Genomic DNA, 14,098 nt, shown 5'->3' on the forward strand with positions numbered 1-14,098 from the left:
CAAACGGTAGTAGGTTCCCCCCTAGGCCCTAACCCCCCCCCCCCCCGCCCCGCGCGTCCTTACTTTTGATCAAGTTTATAGTACAGGAGTGTAAACTTGTTTTGATGTAGGCTTCAAATCCAATCAGAAAGTAGATGGTAACATCTGAAAATAGTTATGCTGTTATTGCATCAGTGGGCATAACCTGCCTGGCACATCGGTATTGTAGCACACATGGTCCACAGATGGGTGAAGTTGTTGACGATTTTTTTTTTCTTTCGAAGCAGCCCTAAATAGCACTTTACAGGAGTGTAAACTTGTTTTGATGTAGGCTTCAAATCCAATCAGAAAGTAGATGGTAACATCTGAAAATAGTTATGCTGTTATTGCATCAGTGGGCATAACCTGCCTGGCACATCGGTATTGTAGCACACATGGTCCACAGATGGGTGAAGTTGTTGACGATTTTTTTTTTCTTTCGAAGCAGCCCTAAATAGCACTTTCTAGCACCATGAAAGGAAGCCATTAGAAATCTTGCAGCTTAGTCCCAGTTTGATGCTCTGTGTTGTGGAAACCTATTTTGTGCTCTCTTCAGCCATAAGGTCTTACAAAGCTCTAGTAGGGAACCAAGAGATATGGCAAAAGTCTTTATTATGTTGGGAGCCTCTGGGAACTCCCTGGCCAATAAATCATAAGGAATTATCCTGCACCTGGTACTGGAAACTTGAGTTCTGAAAATAGTATTTACTCAAACAAGATACCTCCATCCTCTGCTCTTTTCTCTTAATTAAATATTCTTAGCTAACTTAAACATGGCAGGTTTCTATAAAGTTTTCTCAAGAAAACCTTAGTTTTTGCTGCCATCTCTTCATTGCCACTTTTCCATGCACACCCATCAATCCACATTTAAACCTTTACATAACTAGAATTACGTCTGTTGCTTTTGTACCTCCTGTGTTTTACTAGCTCCCATGGCTAGTGCCTCCTTTTTCTTATTACCTGGCTTCTACAGATATTCCAGTTTAAACACAGAGATCAAAAAGTTCAAAGCTAGATTCTGTATATGAGCGATTACATACTGCATTTCTCTTTCTGAGACTGACCTCTAAGTGTAATAATTTCTAGGTCTATCCATTTTATTCAGCAAATTTCACATTTGTATGGGGGAATAAACTGACATCATGGATATGTACCGTGTTTTCATTATCTGTTCATTCATTGATGGACATCTAGACTGATTCCATTTCCTAGTTATGGTGACTAGAACATCACAGAACATGGATGTGCAAATATCTCTGTTATAGGGCAGATGACCAGGAGTGATATAGAAATTTTGTTTTTATTTATTTTACTTTATTTTATTTTAACTTTTACAAAATCTTTATTGAGAATTTCATACATGCATATAAAGTGTTTTGATCAAATCCATGCCCACTCCCTCCCCTCCAATATTGCACCCTCTGAGAGGTAACCATAAATTTCTAAGGATTAGATACAAGCTTCCAAATACTTTTGACATTTTGGCACTTTTGGCCATTGGAACAGAGTGTGTTGCTAACAGGCTCAAGGACATTTTGACTTTTAGCTCAGAAACTGGCTACATTTCTTTGGGGTCTTTTTACCGTAACTGCCTAGCCAATTCCTACCTGCCAGTCTTATCACGCCATCCTCTGAAGGGGATACCCAAATTGCCAATAAGGAATAGGGATGCAGACCGCTCTGGCTTCTTCCATGCTGAGCAGGGACGCAGGGTGAGACAATTGGAGTACACCTTCAGTGGGTCTATCTAAAACATTCTAAAATTGCATAACTCTTGTCTCTAAGGGTAAAAGAAAGTCCTTGAATCATGAACAGAAGTTGTGAAGAAGTAAAAGCAAGAGTAATTAGCATTACAAGTACTAGACAGGGAACTAGAAAAAAGTCCAAACAGGGCAATTTTCAAAGTTCGATTTTTTATGTTTATTTAAAAAAATATTGTATTTATTATTTTTTATTTTATGTATATGCGTGCATTTCCTGAATGTAGGTAAGCTCACTCTTGTCATGCAATGACCATAGAGGATCGAAGATGCTGTTGGATCTCTGGAACTGGAATTACAGACCATTGTCAGCTGCCATGTGGATGCTGGTATTTGAACCTGTGTCTTCTGCAAGAACAGCCAGTGTTCTTAACTGTTGAGCCTTATCTCCAGTCCTGGAAGTTCTATCTTTAGCTTTTTAAGAAACTGCTACACTGACTTCTATAGTAGCTACAACAGTTCAACTCCTATTTCCCCACATATTTATTATTTAAGAATCTCATAAGATGCATCTTGCTCATATTCAGAGCCCCCCATCTTCTCTCAGAGCCATCCAGACTCACCTCCTTACATCCCTTCACTTCATGTCCTCCATCATTTTTAAAGCATACTGAGTTAAATATTCATTCCAAAAACACTCTGAGGTGCGGACTCATTCCCCTGGAGCATGGTCAATCAATATGAGATCACAACTCTAAAGAAAACTGACTCTTCCTCTCTCAGCTGCTATCAACTGCCAACAGTTCCTCAGTCAGAGCTGGGGCTTGTTGCCTACCTGCATCTTCCATGCTGGTATTTTGTCTGGCTTGTGTTTATACAGGACTTGTGCATGCTGTAACAAACACTGTGAGTTCGTCTGTGCAACAGCTCTATTTCCTTGTATTCATGTATCACTTCCGGCTCTTACAATCTTTATGCCCCCCCCCACAATGATCTCTGAGACTTTGGAGAAGAGAATATGATACAGATATCCAGTTAAGGGAAGAGTACTCCACAGTCTTTTATTTTCTGCCCTTTGACCAGTTGTGGGTACTGTGTTAATCACTACCTCCTGCAAGAAGAAGTTTTCCTGGTGAGATTTGAGAGATGCATTAAATTATATGTTTAACAATGTCATTAAGAGTAGGTTAAATACTACGTTAACTTAGAATAATAGTATTATTCATTCCCCCACAGCCTGTGAAATGTCTAGCCACATGTTCCTAGACATGATGTCAATGTTAGGTATGGACTCCATCTTAAGAAGTTGACCTTAAATCAATTAGAAAGTGACTGATTACTCCCACAATATCTGTGCCATTATTGTATATCTTGTCCGCAAGTTTATGTTGTGGCTTGCAATATTCACAACTGAGTATGTTGATGATTGGTTTTCTCTTTCAGTAGCATGAATAACACCTTCCAGCACTATGAAAGCTCTCCAATAGTGATGAAGCTTTGAAGTCAGTAGTAGATAGATTTTTGTATTTTTTCACAAGCTCATGTATGTAGTGTCTTCAGCAATAGGGTCTTTTGATCAAGTTCTTGTGGGTACCCAAGAGCAGTGTTGTTTGAGGGTCTATAGGACCCCTGGTCAACAACTCACAAAGAGGGAGCCCATTGCGTATTGGTCATTTTAATTGCTAGCCTGCACTGTCTCTTTATTCTTCTGTGAAAACTTTAGGCCTAATTTATCAGGAAAGTCATTAAAATTTCATTGAGTTTTTGGATAGAAGTAAAAATACAAATTTGGAAAAAAAATTACTTTTACCTAAACTGATTTGGTAGTTAAATTCTCATCTAAGTGTGCACTGTCTTTTTGTGGAATAAAGTTTTCTAATTTTCTATAATCATAGCCTACACATAACACATTTGTTTATATTTCTATTTGTATTTGTAGCCATTATTATTATTTTCTTTTACTACCTAGTTATTCCAGATCAAAGCTAACTAACAGTAATAACTATTCTTACTAGTGTAATTGTAGTTTTTATGTTTATTAAGTTCTTCATAATAGTTCTAGTATTTTACTTTGTTTTGTTTTCAAGGATTTCTACGGTCTAATAATCATAACTCTACTTTTCAATTCCTGGAAACAAACTCAGTTCCACAAAGCTTGGAAAGTACTCATATTTGTATTATTTTCTTAATTCAGTATTTTTGGATTTCATATCATAATAATCATTTTAAGATTTTACATGATACTTGGTTTGTTCTGAGTTTCATTTTGTTTAAGAACTCTTGCTGATTTTCAATTCCAGAAAGTCTTCCATTCTGTCTCATTTACAAATGAAGAACAATTCAAAATATTAGCCGAATTTTGTGTCACTTCTTGTCATAGAACGTCTTTCTCACCCTAATTGAATTTTATAGGTCTCATTTTCTCAGCTGAATAGATGGAGATGTCATCAACAGTTTCTTGTACAGTATTTCTTTTGATACTCTGTTTCCTAGACATTCTCAAAAGACATCCCACCTGCTGGAGGATAAGGTTGTGACTTCTTAAAAACTGAGGCAAATCTTTCCTCTATGACTTCTGCTTCTTAACTCATTTCTCCCTACAATTGTCTTGGCTTCCTGTCATAGCTGTGGTCGTAGACTCCAGTGTATTGCATTGCATGACATTTATACAAAGTTACTCCACATGCATAAGGCTTCATTCTTAGGACAATATTTAAATAAAGATCACACATATTTTGGGCATCGTTCATTTTTGAGTACCATATTCTTCATCATCTCTAGGGCAATCTGTCAGGAACCATTTAACTGTAGATTTATTGGCACCTTGACCTTTATTCAGATGACAAATTAGCTTTTGGAGAAATAGAGACACGTTTCCTAATAAAACTTCAATCTTTAACATTATCGCTAAGTAGGTTTTATCAGTGTTAATGCCCTTCTGGTTAGAGATATTTTAAAAAACAAACACAAAATTGTGTTATAAATAATTTGCAAACACAATTCTTTTTTCATTTAAAAATATTTTTTGCATTGTTTTCTTTAAGAAATAATATGATTACATTGAAAAAGTTTCTCTAGGTTAGAGAATTTGAAAAGAGAGTGAAGAGAAAGCACACATTACAGAAAGTAGCAAATTTCATATCATTGTTGAAGCTTAGTAGGACAATTTTGTCAGTAAATAATATTCAAAAATAGTAGTAGGCCTATGGAATTGTGAATTTATATTCTGAAATATAATTACTTATTTTTAGCTTGAGAGTTATGTAAGGTTACTTATTATAGTATTTTCTTTAACTCCCCACATTGTGAATTTAACTCTAGAAGCTCAACTATGTGTTTTACGTTTTCTGTAGGACATAGTTAAATGCATACTTGGACTGTGGAAGAGTGAAAGAAAAATAATGGAAAACCTCTTGGTACCAGGATGACCAGGACCATGTGTAGAATGAAGACCACATCTGGCCCTTAGGGGAGGTGGGGGGTTCATTCTAGAGAAAACATCCTCCCAATACCAGAATCTGCAAATGACAGAGAGCTCCCTTATCCCTAAGCATAAGAGGTAAAGCTACTGCCATACAAAACCTGGAACATCATGCGACGGGGCTTCAGGGAATGCAGGGATTCAGAGAAAGTTGAAACTGTTGCTCAGCAGGAGTCCCCCATCCTCCAGTCTACTCCACCATCAACCTGTCACCAGAGGAATGTGAAACACATTCATATTAGTAAACCAAAGCTTCAGCTCACAAGAGTAGACCACAGCTCCAGTTCACAGGAGGGGACCACACTTCCAACTCACAAGAGAGGTTACAGCTCCAGGCTCAAGGCAGGGGACCACAGCTCCAGTTTCATGGGAGGAGAACTCAACTTCAGCTCATAGGAGAGGACCACAATTCTAGTTCATGGGAGGGGACCGCAATTATGCTAGGGGACCACAGCTTCACAATTCTTAATGACCAAAATCTTATTTTAGATGACATGCATGTATGCTTTTTCCTAATCCCCAACTTGAAATGAATAGCTTGTCAAGTATAAAAATTTGTTTTCACCAATGGTTTTCCAATCTATCACATACTGTTTTTATATTAGTCTGTAATCTTGAACCAGTCAATTGTGAGTCCTTTTCCTTGTTCATTATGGAGTCCCTTCTCCTGCATCCAAAGTCAGTGCAAAGGAAAACTTTCAGATTTTACCATGAGCATTTCTGATAGCAATAAGGGATTTCCTCAGAGACTTAACAATTAATTATTCATGAAAATTGTTGCTTTACATGTTATTGTGAACCATACTAATCACTTCCAAATAATTAAGTGTCTCAGTATTCAGAACAGTCCATGAAAAATGTAGGCACTTTAAACCACTTAAAAACATCATGTATCTTCTCTCATGTGTGGCATATATCTAAGTGTATCTATCTCTATGTTACAGACACACACACACACACACACACACACACAATTTTTGATAAAAGCAGCAGGAGTACTTTTGACTACTAGGGGAAAGAAAGGCTCCAGGAATAAGAAAGAGGGGGAAGAATGAAGGATTATGAATGAGTTTTAGTCTAGTACAATTATATACATGTATGAAAATAAAAAAAAATTAAAAAATTGAAAAAGATAATATTTAAATGTCATTTTATTTATGTATGTATAAGATTCCTTTGGAATACTAGTAAAAGGTTCTTGATGGACACGTTTTCTTGTGACTCATTTTCAGTATTATGCGTTTTAATAAGTTGCACTTAGAGTGTCAGGGAGAATGTTACTCTTTTCCATAGGGAATCTATCTTACAACTTCAACATGCACTGCTTTACATAAATTGAGCACTTGGAAAAATACTTTATCTATGTCATGCACAAATGGGTATTTAATTTTCTTATTAGACTGAAAAAATGGTTACTTAAATCTTGAGTGCAGTAATGTCAAAACGTTAAGGATTAAATCAAATAGAGTGGATCATTTTTAGCATAGTTAATTATTGCATACCAGACAACATGGGGGGAGGCTTAGGAAAAGAGCTAGCATTTATAACTATCTACAATTAAGTGTTATTATTAAACACTCTAATAGTCACTTTAAAGACAATTATTTTGTTTAACACTTGTCAAACATCGAAGTAGGCATTTGTACCTCACTATGGTGAAAAAGTAGGGAAAAGATTTAATACGCGTGGCAAGTATTTTGTCCATGCTCTCTAGATGACAAAACACGAACTTAAAAATATGAAACAGCTTGCTTATCTTCATGTAATGTTACAACTATATCTTAAGGAGCTGTAAAGATGGCTCAGCAGTTATGAATGACACTGTCTGTTCTTGCAGAGGACCCAGGTTCAATTTCCAGCACCCTGATGGAGGCTAACAACTGTCTGTATCTCCAGGACTGGTGGAATACGAACCCTTCTTCTGGGCATTGCACAACACAGGTGCACTTACACAATGCAGGCAATGCACTCATACACTGAAAATAATGAATAAATAGATAAAGAAATAAAGACTATTTTAATTTAGTTCTTTCTCATTCCTAAATTTCTTCTCTCTCTACACACTAAGAACACAAGGCACTAAAAAATACTTGGCATTACTCAATTAAACTTTACACTCTTAAGGTCCTTGTTTCTTTTTTATTCTTTATATATATGTATATATATATATGCACTATATATATTATCCTCATTATGACCTTGTTTATTATTATTGCCTTTATTGTCCCAAATATTTTAAGATTCAGTCTCAGTCTCCATTGACTTAAGTCACTTATCTCATAAATATTGGTAGATCACAGAATTCTTTTCTTTTTCTATTCATTATTTTTTTCCCAGTTTATATATTTAGTACAAGTTATGATTACAATAGCCAGGCGTGGTGGTGCACACCTTTAATGCCAGCACTTGGGAGCCAGAGGCAGGCAGATCTTTGTGTGTTCAAGGCCAGCCTGGTCTACATAGCAAGTTCCAGGACAACTGGGGCTACAGGGAGACCCTGTCTCAAAAAGATAAAAAAGTGTTGTTATTCTCTCTCTCTATTAATTCCTTGGAAAATATGTTTAGTTAATCATATGACAATTTTAGTAGGAGATACCTTAATCAAATTAGCTCATCTTACTTCAAATATATTTTTCTACAGTTTTTCTAATCATTGTCCAAAATGATTTCTATAACATTCTATAACATAGTATCATAATAGATCTCATCTATTTATTTTCAAATATGTTTTGTTCTCTGAATATCAACTGTTATTACGCTAAGGTTGACTCTGTCCACCTCACATTATGGTTTATCAGTTAATTTATATTATTCATTTAGAAGAATTCGTCCTCCTCCTATTGCCTCTATTGTAAAGAATCTTGTACAGCATAAAAGGGAACAGGCAGAACTTCAAAAACTCATGTATATCTTGAGAAAGCATAGTCAATATAACATATTATTTTCATGATATAAATAAAACATGAAATGCTCTTGGACAATGAATTATAATAAAATGTGTATATAACATCTTGGAAGACATGAAGAAAAGTCCTCAGTTTCATTGATAGCATATCTTGCTATTTATAATTTAGTTTGACATCTTCAGCTCTGTCATTATTGTCCAAAGCTTAGTTCATTAATGAAACTTGCCATTTCAAATCTCCATTTGCTACTTACTTCATTGTTGTAACAAAATACCTGAAGACAGCAACGTAAGCAAAAATAGGGTTTATTTTTAATCACACTTTGAGCATATAGTCCAGCATGGGGGGGAAAGTTATGATACCAAGTACACGAAGTGTCTGGTTATGCTGCATCCATAGTCAAGAAGCAGAGAGTGATGAATGATGTTTCTCAGCTTGTTTTCTTCATTGTAGTCTCTCTAGGGCTACAGCTCATGGAATGATGCTGCCCTTATTTAGGATTGATTATTATTAATTTTTTGGTCTTTTTGAGACAGGGTCTCCCTGTAGCCCCAGCTGTCCTGGAACTCACTATGTAGACCAGGCTGGCCTTGAACTCACAGAGATCTGCCTGCCATTGCCTCCCAAGTGCTGGGATTAAAGGTGTGTGCCACCACTCCCAGGATTTATTTTATCACAATATTTTAATCTGAAAACATTCTCCCAGACATGGTCAAAGGTTTGTCTCCTAGTTGATTCAATTTGAAAATCAGTACTATGTATCACTATATTCGTGCTACAGAAGTTTCCTGTTGTTGTTGCAACAAATGACTAGCAAATTTAGTTGCTTTAAAGAAGCTAAATTTATTTTTAGGGGGGAATGGGGCTTTCTTGAGACAGGGTGTAATGTATCCAATACTTGCACTGAACTTCTGATCCTCTTGGGTTCACCTCTCAAGTACCATGAGTACCTTAATCCAACAAGCATCTTATTTTACAATTCTTGTTTCAGAAGTCAAAAAGGGTCTTATTCTGCTTGCATAAAAATGGTGGCATGCTTATATTTATTATGGAGGATCTGCAGAATAATTATTTTGACATTTTTCTGGATTTTAGAGGCCAAAAACTGTTCTTGGCACATGAATTTTCTTTTATTTAAAAGTCCATCACATAGTGACACAATTCCTAGTCTTGAATATGGACAATGCTTTTGGCAGGAGTATTAGTCTGTTTATTCCATGAATATTCTACTTATTATTTATCCTAAACCCCCAATTCATTTTCTCTTAGAAAGTCTTTCCTTCATGTCCTACATGAAAATTTACTCCTTTTAAAAGCCTTTTCTATGGTTTTCCCAGACCCAACTTGAAGTCAAATTAATAGACTCTGCTCTCTACTCCCTCAGCATGTCATACACACCATATGGCATCAAGACCAGTCGAATTAAGTAGGTGAGCATATGTCTCCTTTACTGTCTTCTTTATTAGACTGTCTTGCACTGTCCTTGAAGTTATATCTTGTAACTAGTTTGTGCACACTGTTTATCAGATTAGTTTAAGTGACTAAATTGAATTCCATAAAATATCACCGATATTCATTCATTAATTCGTGTGTTCATTTTATTCACTTAAGATTCAGTGGTCATTGGGAATGAGAATTGAATAAAACATGCTATCACCCTACATAATCAAGTTAACTAGAATATAAAGATTAGAAAGAAGGAAAGAAAGAAAGAAAGAAAGAAAGAAAGAAAGAAAGAAAGAAAGAAGAAAAAAAGAAAGATGCTAATAATGTGGAGTAAGAGGTAAAAATAACTGGTGTATTACCAAAAGCTTGAAAGGAAGTGTACATGGTTGAGAAGAAAATAGTCCTATCACCACTATTACTAATAATCATCTGTAATATCAATCTCATTTTCATTCATGAAGCTGATTCTCTATGCCAGTGATGATCTAGGCACTATGATATGTGTATACGTGCTATTATAATATGTAATATGCAAATGAAGAAATTAACTCAAGAGAGAAAGTTATTTGCTTCAAATCACAGAGCTCATACATTTTAAAGCAGATATAAGAACCCTGGCCAATTTGGTACTCCTATCTACTGGGATATACTCATTTTGCATATGATTAAAACATGGTTTATTATGAAGCCAAAAGATAATGGTATTCTTGACAGAAAAGAGGTGAATAATTATAATGATTATAGATTTATCCATATGGAAATGGAATCTTTTAAAAATGGTTCATTCAATGTCCTGTTTTAGCCTTAATTGCCAACTTGACATATCCTTAGTTATCTGAAGGGAGAAACCTGACTGAGGAATTTCTGAGATCAGATTTGTCTGTGGGCATGTCTATGAAGGGTTGTCAATATTTTTAATTAATGTAGGTGGGTCTACCCCACTGTGGGCAGTGCCCTTCTTTGGACAAATGGTTGTGGACTGTGTGAAAAATAAGATATCTAAGCATGAGCTTCTTTTTTAATGTATCAGTTATTTAATTAGGTTCTTGGTAAGAAATTTAGCACACCAATTTGTGAGGACACATGCCATTTTTCAGAGCAAAGAGAGATCTCAGGTAGTTCTTAATATGAGGAAAAGCTTTGATCTTTGACAAAATTTGTGAGTACACAGCCATCTGATCAAGCTTGCGCTGCTCTGTAATCTCGTGTTTCTCTTTCTCTGTGTGGAAGATCTCACCTTCCTGGTGCCGGGACTTCCATAGCTGCTGCTTCTTGAAGTAAACATCGTTGAAGTGCTGGGGGGGATTTCCACCTTGCTCATATCAGCTTTTGTGGAGGTGGCGATGACAAATTTCTGACGTGTTGTACGCAGAATAACTTGGTTAAGGGCCGGGAGTCTAGTCACAAGTAGCAAGCCACTGGCCAGCTGCCTTAGGAAAACCACTCTCTGGCCCCTGTGGTGCCCGATAAGGATGATCAGGACGATCCGAGGGGTGATGTTGGCAAGCAACTTTATCACGTGCTGACTGAAGGGCTTTTTGCCATGGTTCAGCAGCTTCCGAGGCGTGTCTTCAGTACTATAATACCTAGGCATTTCCCGAAGTTTAACGACACGGTTGCCACCATTCTTGTCTCCACCAACTGGTTTTGTGACCATAGGAAGAACCTTCTCCTTTTTCTTTTTTTCAGCCTTGGATTCAGCAGCTGAGTACTTCCTTTTGTACAGAGCCTTTCTGGAATACAAAGCAGACCATGTGTACCTGCCAATTCCTCTAACCAGGACAGGGTTTGGGCTGCAGTGGGGCTTCACCTTCTTCAACTTTTTGACTTTAGGGCCTCCCTTTTTAGTCTTGCCTGCACCAGCACTTGCAGCAGCACAGTCATCAGGCTTCTTGGGTACAGGCTTTTTCTCCTTTGCATTAGACTTCTCAGCCTTTTCACCGGCCATTTTGCAAGATGGGAAAGACCTAAGCATGAGCTTTTAAAGAGCCCAAAGAGGAAACCAGTAAGCAGTGTTTCTCCATGATTCAAAGCTCACGGTTTGTGCCTTAAGTTCATGCTTTGAATTCCTTCCGTGATGGTTTGTGACCCAGAAGTGTGATTTCAATAAATCTTTTTTCTCCCCTAAATGATTTTGGAAGACTCTTTTAAAATCATAGAAACCGAGAGCAAACTAGCAAAAAAGTTGGTATCAGCGTGTGGGGCCTTACTGTGATGAACCTGATCATTTGTGTTGGGGGAATGAGTGTGGAGTCATTTGAAAATTTGCGCTGGAAAATTAGTTGAATACTCTGAGCTTAGTAGGCTGTTCTCTTGGAGACTGGAAGATAAGAATGCTGAGAGAAATACAGATGATGAAGATCTGCCTTGTGAAGTTTCAGGCAGAAGTAAAAACATCATCATTGTTGTTCATGAGATGTTTGTATTAAATATCTGTAGAACTGAAACTATACTTTTTACCTCAAACAACAGATGCTGGTAGGCTTGGCTGAAGAATAAACTGTGATTAATAACAGACCAGCATCATTGAGGTGAAATCTGTGAATTATTTCCTCAGGGTCAGTGCAAAGAAATAGTAGATCAGTATGGGAGGGAACAAGGGTTCACATAAAGCTGGTGTCAGAATTTGGCAAATAATGTGTAGGACTTTCTTGCATGGTACTGCTTTTGAAGGCTTAAATGGGTCATGTAGAGCAGGTGAGGCCTGGCACAGTGTGGAAGGGTCAGAGTCTCCCTGAAAAGAGGCCAGGAGAGGCCACTGGTGAAGGTAAAGCTTCAGTTGCAGTGGCAATTCCAGGATATTGGATATGCCAGGATATTGATGTCTACCAAGAATAGTGGCAGGTGTGGAATAGAGCCAATCTGAACCAAAGAGACAAGCTGTTTGTGTGGGGAATTACAGAGCCAGAATTGTGAGAATGCCCAAGCCCTTTGGAGCCCAGAAGATCATGAGTGAGTCCCAGATTTCTGGCAAAATTGTAAGCTACACTGCTACTAATTTTTCCTTAAGTCTGAATTTTTATACATATTTATTGCTTTTTGGAATAAGAAGTCTTTAACTTATATTTCATTTTACAAGAGCCCACAGTTAAGAGACTTTGAATTTTTAAAGAGACAATGGATCTTTAAGGTACTAAAAAACTTTGAAGATTGTGGGGCTTTTAAACTCATGCTCTATTTTATATTATGACATTAATATGAGATCTTGGGGACAAACAAGTGAGTAAAGGTTATCATAGAAAGTTACATGTTTGTGTGCCAAAGTTCATAAGAGGTGGAGTGTCATAGTGGGCATCAGCTGCCAATTTGACACAAACCTAGAGTTACCTAGGAAGAGGAAACCTCAACTGAAGAATTTCCTTAATCAGATTTGCCGATTGTGATGTTTGTGAGGCATTACTAACTGATTTAAAAGGGCCTTGTCCACTATGGGCAGTGTCATCCCTAGGTGGGTGGGCCTAGGCTATTTAAGAAAGCTAAGCAAACCAGAGGGAGCAACCAGTAAGCACCATTCCATTATGGTCTCAGCTTCAGTTCCTGCCTCCAGTTTGCTACCTTGCGATACTGACTTCCTTCGAATATGAGCTGTGTCTTGAAAGCATCAGGTAAAATAAACACTTTTGTCCCCCAAGTTGGTTCTTGTCATGGTGCCTATCATGGTAATAGAAAGCAAAGTAGAACATTTAATAGCGTTTATATAGTGACTCTATTATCCATTGTTTCACCATTTATGGCTATAACACTTCACAGTCAATTATACTCTTAAACTATAAAATATGAAATTCTGCAACTCAACACTTCATGAGTTCCAAATTGCATGCTGTTCTGAGTAGTATGATGAAATCTCATGCCGTCATGTTCAGTCTCACCGCATATGTGAATTACTCCTCTGTCCACTATATCCATATTTTATATGACACTAACCATTTACTCATTTGTTGCTCTTACTTTGATAAGACTGATTGTGGTAGAATCGTGAAGCAAGCAACTGGAGGTCAAGTAACCATTATATAATGGATTAACCCTATGCCATAATGCCCACGCCATTCATCTCACTTTATATAATCATTTGTATTGTCTCACATCATATCAAGATGGGTGAATACAGTACAGCAAGATATTAATAGGGAAGTTATACAACTTGTTATCCCACTATACCCAATTTATAACTAAAACTTATTGTGGGTTCATCTCTCCTGCAAAATATACTAATCATAGTACTTTATACTATGTGTACTTTCAAGCATTCAATGAAGAAGCTGAAACTTGTCCCCTACTGATAAGGGGAACTATTATATACAATTGGCATTACTATTTCTGGGCAAGACTTTTAATTTTGCTGACATTACAGCAAGTCTTAGATATCTATTGTTAGATGCATTTAATCTATCTTTGAGTTTAAGATACAATAAATTCTCTCAAAGGCACTTGTAAAGATTTTTATAGATTGGCTAGGGCATTAAGTGTGTGGAAATGCCACTTAATTCTTTTTTTCCCTTCTAGTACACTGTTTCAGGACATTCAGTTAAGAATATTGATGTTACCAA

The 14,098-nt window shown here is 36.9% G+C and overlaps 1 protein-coding gene and 1 pseudogene across 1 annotated transcript in view; one reads left to right on the forward strand and one right to left on the reverse strand.

Moving 5' to 3' along the window:
• The window catches only part of Il1rapl1 (interleukin 1 receptor accessory protein like 1), a 1,446,478-nt gene that overhangs the window by 199,282 nt on the left and 1,233,098 nt on the right, over positions 1-14,098 (forward strand). The window lies entirely within an intron of this gene.
• On the reverse strand, positions 10,610-11,499 carry LOC103725423 (annotated as a pseudogene).

The sequence above is a fragment of the Nannospalax galili genome, unplaced genomic scaffold (genome assembly GCF_000622305.1).
Source record: "Nannospalax galili isolate Female #2095 unplaced genomic scaffold, S.galili_v1.0 scaffold7, whole genome shotgun sequence".
NCBI lineage: Eukaryota > Metazoa > Chordata > Mammalia > Rodentia > Spalacidae > Nannospalax > Nannospalax galili.